This window comes from Myotis nattereri (genome assembly GCF_964212035.1).
Source record: "Myotis nattereri genome assembly, chromosome: 3".
NCBI classification, from domain to species: Eukaryota; Metazoa; Chordata; class Mammalia; order Chiroptera; family Vespertilionidae; genus Myotis; species Myotis nattereri.
In genome coordinates this window covers 84,413,100-84,422,706 of record NC_138077.1, presented here as the reverse complement: position 1 = coordinate 84,422,706, position 9,607 = coordinate 84,413,100, and the positions used below count along the sequence as shown (strand labels likewise).

At 41.7% G+C, this 9,607-nt stretch overlaps 1 pseudogene across 1 annotated transcript; it reads left to right on the top strand.

The window, feature by feature from the left end:
* Nucleotides 1-6,625: 6,625 nt before the first annotated feature.
* LOC308515402 (TCF3 fusion partner-like) lies at nt 6,626-7,445 on the top strand (annotated as a pseudogene). The gene has a single exon. The product of its transcript is annotated as a TCF3 fusion partner-like (transcript).
* The last annotated feature ends 2,162 nt before the right edge of the window (nt 7,446-9,607 follow it).

Genomic DNA, 9,607 nt, shown 5'->3' with positions numbered 1-9,607 from the left:
GCCTCAGGTCTCCCGTTAAGCCCCACTGGGCAAGGTGCACAGCCTTAGGTCCCCTGGCGCATCCTCAGATCCCCCGGCCCAGTGCCGTGGTGGAGGGTGTGACCTCAGGTCTCCCATCCCAGGGTAGGGGTGCATCCTCAGGGGGCATGGCCTGAGGTCCCCTGGCCTGGCACTGGGGCTGGAAGGCATGGCCTAAGTTACCCTGGCCTGAGCCGGGGGAAGGGGGCACACTTTGAAGTTCCCTGTCAAGCCCCGCTGGGTGAGGGGTGTGGCCTGAGGTCCGCCATCAAGCCCCATAAGTTGGGGGCTGTAGCCTCTGGTCCCCCACCCTGTTTGGTTGCCACGCAGCCTCAGGTCCCTGCTGATCACTCGGTATAGCTCGTTACGGCAACCCCACCTCCACTGTGGGTGCAGCCATCTTGTGACTGCATGATGGCATGAGGGTTAATTTGCATATTACCTCTTTATTATATAGGATGCATTGTATGTCTTAGGACGGGACCTGGAAAATAATAAATGTGTGATAAATATTTATGAAAATGAACAACTGAGACCATATGGACAAAACATTATGCCCATTAAAAATATGTATTTTCAGTTGATTTCACAGCTTTATAATTTCACTAAGAGACCTATACTCCAGTCTTTGGGAAAGATAATAAAAGAAAAGGATAAAAGTTACATGAGATAGTTTTAAATCTCTGTATGACATTGTCCTTTCTATCAGAAAAGATATTTTATTGATTTCAGAAAGGAAGGGAGAGGAAGATAGAAGCATCAATAATGAGGGAGAATCCTTGATGGGCTACCTCCTACACACTGAGGATCAAGCCTGCAACCTGGGCATGTGCCCTGACTGAGAATTGATCTGCTGCCTGCTGGTTCATAGGTTGATGCTGAGCCACTGAGCTACATTATCTGGGAAGACATTATCCTCTTTCATTTGACTCTAGTCAAAGACATGCATTTCTGATATAATTTTATTGAGATTCACTCTCCTGACAAATAAAAGAATGTTATAAAGAAATGTATTTACAATGCTCCAAAAGACTTTATTATGTGATCAAAGTATACAGGTTTCCCTGGTAAGTTTCACATGAATAGCTGTTGTGAAACAGAATCCATGCTTATAAACAGCTCACGCTTTCTGAAGGATTTTTATGTTATTTATTTTAATAAAGGGGTGAAGTGAAAGTTATGCTTTTTGGACCCATCTCCTACTTTCGGGACCAAAGCATTCATTTTTCCAACTGTTAAGGGTATTGCCTGCAGATAGCTCACTGCTGAGTCTCCAGAAATTATTCCAGATTTAAGAGAACTATTTCACTCAAGGTTAAACCCTCTTTTCAAGGCAACGCATATCCAAAACTTGGTCAAAATGAGGCTGCAAAAAACAGGCCCCTTGCCTCAAGGGTGGGGACAGGAGCTCAAAAGCATATTCTAACTTCAAAGCTGCTCATGGGATCTCCCCAGGTCTTTTTTGCAAATATTTTGCAGCTCAATTTCTCCCTATACCCAATTCTGCTTACCTCACTCCACTATTGGTGTTTATTCTTAATGAACCATTTCACACACATCTCCATCATTGAGTCTACTTCTGAGATAAGATATGGGTACAAAAATATAACTTAAAATGTAGTTGAATCTGCCAGTGATTGTAAAAAATTTTAGTAATATTCATTTTCAGTAGCACTTACTGATTTTGTCCTGAGAATTGAGGAGAATCCTTGTCTTATTACCATTATTAATTTATTAATTCTGCATGTAAATTTACATTATATTTCCATTATTCCTTTCCTCACCATTATTATTAGTCAATCAATATCAATTATTGAGGTATGTTTTATTACTTATTCAAAGTATTATTCAATGCTCATATCCAATAAAATTTGAAAAGGGTATTGCCCCTGATTTACTTTTATCCAGAAAGAATGATAGCACTTTAGATATGAGATGCATGTTTTATTTCTGTCATTACTTTTCAAATCCTTTCACAAAACATTGAGCTGTCATCTTGCTTAGTGACCTTGGGTTTCAGCACTTGGCATTTGAAAATGAACTATAGATTTTATTTTCCTGGATTTCAAATAAGGAGGTCTGATGATTGAACAGTCATCCCATTTATGGGAAACCACAAAATCTAGGTGCAATCTGACAAAGTATCATAAGAAGGAAAGATTTAGAAATACTTTGTAAAAACATCAGATATGTGAAGAATCAATTACTCACCATAGATGGAAGAAACAAAGAGGCTAACTCAATTGGAATAATAGTTTTACAGATTCTTCAATATATTCACAATGAAACCTAGCATACTGCCTACCACAAACAAAGATTCTTATAAGTTTTATTGGGAAACATTAAGACAGTCAATAATTTAATCATTTATTGAATGCACAAACATACATTATTATGTTCTGGATCAATTACAAATAAAAAGTGTTTCAAATGGTTTCTGTTTTTTAGAAAGCTCCAATAGTGGTTTCTTCAATTTCTTGGCATTTAATAATATTCTTCTGATGCAGTATTAATAAAGGAAGGAGATGATTCAAATTTGACAGAGGTACTTCAGACAGACATTTAGGCATGGTGAAACTTTATTTATACAGTCTACATATATAGTCAAATTTCATGAAAACATTGTATTTTCTCTTAAAAATACCGTTATTTGGAGAGCATTATGCTAAGTGAAAAAGCCAGTCAGAGAAAGATAAATATCACATGATCTCACTCGTTTATGGAATATAATGAACAACATACTTATTAACATAAACAGATCCAGAGACAGAGAAGGATCGATCAGACAGTCAAACCTCAGAGGGAAGGTAGGGGAGGGTGGGGGGAAAGGGGAAAGATCAACCAAAGGACTTATATGCCAGCATATAGGCCTAACCAATGGACACAGACAACAGGGGGGTGAGGGCATGATTGGGGGGATGGGGGGTAATTTGGGGATAAGGACACATATGTAATAACTTAATCAATAAAGAAATTTTAAAAAAGAAAAAGAAAACACAAAACACAGTTATTTTGTTCTTGGGGAAATTCAAGAATAATACTCAAGAATGCTATATTACAATGCCTTTGATTTTACGGTGACAAGATTTTAATACTATGTAGGACACTCACCCACATAAAGTATATTTACCTAATGGTTTTAGGTATAATTTGTATTTTATGACTATCATTTTTGTATTAGTTTTGTATTATTCTTTCAAGAACTAAAAGCAACATATATCATTTCTCAAGGGAATGATAACAGAATATTTTCAATCATTTCAGTAGCTATTAACGCGGCACAATATAATAAAATTTATTCATTTTGTACAGCATTTTCATTATGGTTTTTAGTAACCTGGTGTAGGACTTAAAGTCCTAAGTAATATTCATTAAGAAAACAATACAACAAATTAGAGTAAGAATAAAACAAAAGCATGCCACTGAAAAGCTCTTCACAGGGAGCTGATACTCTCATAAGTGTTTTTATATTGATAGTGGGGTGGATGCAGATAGATTTACAAATAGGCAAATACTCTCTTAAATGGTTTTCTTTTTCTTTCCCAAACCCTTATCCCTCATTTTGGTATTTTATTTCCTAAGCAAACTATTTCTCTTTTTATCACCAGCTCCTATTACTTCAACTGGCTTTCTTCCCTTTCCAATAATGCTTGGGGGAAAATGATGATAAATAGGTATACAATCCATTATCTTGTACAAGTGCAGATTCTCTCAGCAAAGAAAGAAGGAAGAAGACCCTTTAAGACCCCACCACCCTCTGTAAACCTTCTATAAAGACAGAATGCCCTGAAGACCAACTGGTGGAATTTGTTAGAGTCCTTAGGGATATAATCCCTTTAGCAGCATGAACTCAGTCTGTCTAGGCTTGCTTATTATAAACAAACATGGAACCTATGAGTTTATGAAACATGGCCTTCTTGAAAATATCACATAAGTTTTGAACTGAGTATAAAATAAAGATGTTTTATGCTGAAATGGTTCCCTTCTGTGCAAATAGTATAACCCCATAATAACTTAGATTTCTTTCATGTTAATCCTCACTGAAGTGCATTCTGATGCGACAAGGAAGGATGAGATTGTACTTGTTGGTTGTCCCAGACCACTCCCTGTTTTTGCTGTGTGCCATGATCACTTATGTTATTGAACTATCAGTAATGTTAGTACTGGGTAAGAGCTCTGCTTCTTATAAGTCTGATTTGCCAACCTGATCCTTTGTGTTATGTCAGCATTCTGAATAGTTTCCTTCCAGGACCCATGTCAGATCATCTTCAGAGTTGCCACCTGAAGATGACCACATGCTAACCTGGTAAGAAAATTGACCACATGCTAACCTGGTAAGAAAATGGTTATTAATGCTTTATTATACCATGTTATTATCATTCTAAAAGCAGAATTCAAAGACATGAGTCCAAAGAAAAAATATTAAAGGCTCTGGGAAAATGCAAATGTGTTAGAAAGCAGGTCTCTGGCTTCACTTAAAATCACATATGTCTTCTCTATATAGTTGTTTGAAGAAAATTGAACCACAATTCAAAGAAATATATCTTAATAGTTTTCCACCTTATTAAAAGAATTAATTATCAACAGGTTACAGAAACAGAGGAAGGAAAAATCTTCTTAGGAAAAGCTTTACCAAACTTAGTAAAATTTTTTATCTTCATTTTTAAGTAAACTATTTGATATGAACTTTTAAAAAGGGCTTAATATAAATTGCATAAAAGAACACACATAAATAGGAGTCCTGTCTACTGGCTGATGGAGGTTTGAACAAATTTAAGAAAGGATAATAACACCTATTTTTAAACCAATATTAATGCTTTTTGTTCACTTGGAAATAGGTTGCATTGACAAAACAAAGGCAAAGGAATATCCTATCTAATAATAGACAAACATGATAATTAACCATACCTCCAACACGCTTCCCATTGGCTAATCAGGGAAATATGCAAATTAACTTCCAACCAAGATGGCGGCCGGCAGCCAGGCAGCTGAAGTGAACAAGAGGCTTGCTTGCTCCAGTGATGGAGGAAGCCAAGGTTCCCCACCTGCTGCTGCTGGCCTCTGAGCTTCAGTCTAAAAAACAATGTTGCAATTATAGAAGCTAAACAAACCCCAGAAACCTGCTTTCGGCCAGCTGGGCCTCAGAGGTGGAGTTGCAGCAGTGTTTCAATTATAGAAGCCAAACAAACCAGATACCTGCTTTCAGCAGCTGAAGTCTCAGAGCTGGAGCCAAGCCTCAGAGCTAAAGCCGGCTCTGAGTTCCAGTGACAGCCATAGAAGGTAAATAAATCCCAGAATAAAAAAAAAGAAAAAAAGGAGGGGTTGGGAGCTTCAGTTGCCCGCTATCCTGAAAACAGCCCTCAGCCCCTCACCCAGACTGGCCAGGCACCCCATTGGGGACCCCCACCCTGAAGGGGGTGTGACCAGCTGCAAACAGCCATCATCCCCTCATCCAGGCTGGCCAGGCACCCCAGTGGGGACCCCCAACCTGATCCGGGACACCCTTCAGGGCAAACCAGCCAGCCCCCACCCGTGTACCAGGCCTCTATCCTATATAGTAAAAGGGTAATATGCAAACTGACCCTAACAGCAGATGTCCACCTCTTCCCTGCCCCGCCTGGTTTCTCAGATCACCGATCACCAGTGATAGGAGAACATCCAAATGTGGGGCCAGAGGCCAGGCTGTGTTGCTGCCTGGGGAACGTGATCTGGTCCCTGGCGGGCGACACAGCCAGGCCCAAGAAGGAGACCCAGAAGGAGACCCAGGGGCTGGGGCTGCAACGCCTCTGGGGCATGCGATCCATGCAGCGGTGCAGCCCCAGCCCCAGAAGGAGACCCAGGGGCCTCCAAAGAGGAAAGTCTCTGTGGTCAGAGGGCACAGTGTCGGGACAAGAATAAAGGCGGAAGTGACTCAGATGCCTGGCTGAGGCATTAGACCAGCCAGAAGGGCCTTTCAGCTGGGACTGGGATGGGGGTGGGGCATGGGGTGTGGGAGGTGAGCTGAAAATAGAGAACTACAACTCCCAGGATGCTTAGCGGCTGGGGCCTGCGTGCCTGGCCATGAAATCGGAAGGGGCGTGTTGTTTTGCAAGCCACTTTAACCTAGCCAGGGGTGGGCAAACTTTTTTTTTTTTTTTTAATATATTTTATTGATTTTTTACAGAGAGGAAGGGAGAGAGATAGAGAGTCGGAAACATCGATGAGAGAGAAACATCGATCAGCTGCCTTCTGCACATCTCCTACTGGGGATATGCCCGCAACCCAGGTACATGCCCTTGACCGGAATCGAACCTGGGACCTTTCAGTCCGCAGGCCGAGGCTCTATCCACTGAGCCAAACCGGTTTCGGCGGTGGGCAAACTTTTTGACTCGAGGGCCACAATGGGTTCTTAAACTGGACCAGAGGGCTGGAACAAAAGCATGGATGGAGTGTTTGTGTGAACTAATATAAATTCAAAGTAAACATCATTACATAAAAGGGTACGGTCTTTTTTTTTTTAGTTTTATTCATTTCAAATGGGCCGGATCCGGCCCGCAGGCCGTAGTTTGCCCACGGCTGACCTAGAGGCTTGCGAGGTTGGAAGTTCTGCGCCTGGAGCCAGGGAGAAATGGAGCTGGAGCAGAGAGAGGGGTCCATGGCAGCTGTGGGCTTTGAGGAGTTCTCAGCACCTCTCGGCTCAGAGCTGGTGCTGCCTCCACTGTTCAGTGGTCACATCCTGGAGAGCAAACTTGAGACCGAAGTGGAATTCATGTCTGGGGGTCTGGGCAGCTCCAGCCTCCAGGAGCGAGATGAAGAGGAGGAGGCGGCCTGAGGCCAGGCCGGTGGCAGTGGCACCAACAGGAACTCAATAGCAGGAAGTACCAGGCGCTGGGTCGGCGCTGCAGGGAGATCGAACAGGTGAAGGAGCGGGTCCTGAACAGGCTCCATCAGATATAGAGGATAACATGGAGACTCCCGCAGGAGCGGAGGTTCCTCATGAGGGTGCTGGACTCCTATGGCGACAACTACCGGGCCAGCCAGTTCACCATCTTACTGGAGGACGAGGGCAGCCAGGGCACAGACACCCCATCCCAGGCAATGCTGAGAACGAGCCTCCGGAGAAAGAGGGGCTGTCCCCGCCCAGTAGGACGCCAGCGCCCACAGAAGCAAGCAGCCCTGCCCCTGGTGAGTGGCCCAGCGGGCGGAAGAGGTTTAGAGTGCCACAGGAAGGGCGCTGGACGGGAGTCTCGCTGACTCCGGAGCTGGCCCCCGTGCAGATAAAGGCGGAGGAAGACTTTGGCTTCAAAGCCGCCGAGGCTCTGAACTCAAGTTGGGTTTCTCAGGGGCCAGACAAGCTGCTGCCTTACCCCACCCTAGCCAGCTCCCCCTTTGACTTACCTGATGCTCTCCTTGGCAAAAAAAAAAAGCTTATAGAGGCATGCTTATAGGATCAAATAGTATAAATATAGATGTAACAGGACAATAAAAAGAGAACCTGGCTATGATGATCACCTGAACGCTGCCTCTGTGTCATTCCTTCTTCGCCGACTCCGTCCACACCTTTGGGAACCCCTGGACCTGCTGGGGCTGAGCCCAACATTCCTCTTCTTATAAGGACTTCAGTGAGATGGGCTAAGGGTCCCACTGGAACTGCCTCAATTTAATGTAATCCCCTCTTTAAAGATCTTCTCTCCATATACAGGTACGTTCTGAGGTTCTGGGGATTAGGGTTTTAACATACATTTTGTTGATTACTGAAATCAGCCCTTAACAACCAGCATGTTTCGGAAAGTAGATTCCTACAGGGTTATTTACCAAACATTCAGAAGTATTTTTAAAAGAGCTAAGCCCCTCGCCCACCGTGCGGGCCCCTCCCGGCGAAGAGTGAAGGCCTGGGCTCCGGGCGCCGGCGGAAAACTGGTGCCAGTAGTTAGGGTAAGGGGCCCCCAAGGGGCCCCAGATTGCGAGAGGGCACAGGCCGGGCTGAGGGACCGCCCCCTCCCTCCACGCCCCCAGTGCACAAATTTTTGTGCACCGGGCCTCTAGTTCAATTATGAAGAGCTTTGTTCCATTTTGAATTCAATATTAAAATGAAGGTCTGTGAGATAAGCTGTTTCACTTAGGCATTTCCTCATGAATTATACTATTTTGGACAAACTCCCACAGGGGTAAAAACTTCCAAAGATGTAAAAAGTCCTTCAAGAAACATTATTTCCCACCAAATGAAAATATTTCCATGTCCAACCAGCCTTGAAAATGTTACCACTAGGAATTAATTTTACCACTAGGAACAAATGTTAGCACTAGAATCCCATGTGCAGGATCCATTATGTCAAAGACAGATTAAAATATAGCACTTTCCACCTGTAAATTTTGTATTTCATACCTTATATTAACTCTTCCTTGTCTTTTCTAAGAAATAGAGATACTTTTGTACGTTGATTTAGCCTCTTATACCCACCCTCATCTAACTAAAATGGTAGTAATAGGACTGTTGCACTTATCATTAAGAAATTGTGCTCAGAATGCATCCAGTATGTGCTCATAAAAGCAAAGCATAGCACTATTAGTTGCTTTAATTAATTAAGAAATTAGTTTCAACTTTTCAATACACTAAGACCTAATTCAACACACTGCGTATAGCTTGAATTATGTAAACCATAAGTCAAATTATGTCTTTCAATATATCTAGCTATTATAACAAATAAAAATCTAAGTATTATGGCCTAGAAAATAAATGTTTATTCTGTTGGTGTATATTGGTATATGATACAAAAGTAATGCTACTAAAAACTATAGTTTTTTAAATAAAAAAAAAACCTTTATATTTATTTACTAATATTGTTCTATATCTACATTTGAACAGAAGTTCACATTTCCTGTGCAAACAACCAGTTTTCTAATAATGTCATTGTAAAATATACCTAAGAAATTAGGTAAAGAACAGGGATTGAACTTAACTCCAAAAAAATTAAAATATTTAGCCGTAACCAGTTTGGCTCAGTGGATAGAGCGTCGGCCTGCGGACTGAAAGGTCCCAGGTTCGATTCTGGTCAAGGGCATGTACGTTGGTTGTGGGCACATCCCCAGTAGGGGATGTGCAGGAGGCAGCTGATCAATGTTTCTCTCTCATCGATGTTTCTAACTCTCTATCCCTCTCCCTTCTTCTCTGTAAAAAATCAATAAAATATATTTTTTTTAAAAAAATCAAAATATTTAAACAAATGCATGTACCTACATAAGCATACACACGTATGCATAGACACTGTGCAGTGTCAATTTTAGTACTCAAATCTGAATGTTAACAATATAATATCATATGGAAAAAGAAAGTAAATCTCAACAGCCATTATGTACATAGCTTAGTATCCTTTATAAAGTTAAAAACAAATCATAATTCTTCCTCCTGTGCATTCCTAAAAATACTCCTTAGGAATACATAGAAATGCAAATAAAACTGCATAAAAAGGAATGGTGACAGGGTTCTAGATGATGACTACCTCAGCTGGTGAGAGATAGAAAATTAAGTTGGGTGAATACATGTGGTTAGATATAGGTTTGCCCAAGTCCAAGCTTTCAACTTCCTTCAACTTTGTATTAAAATGTAAAA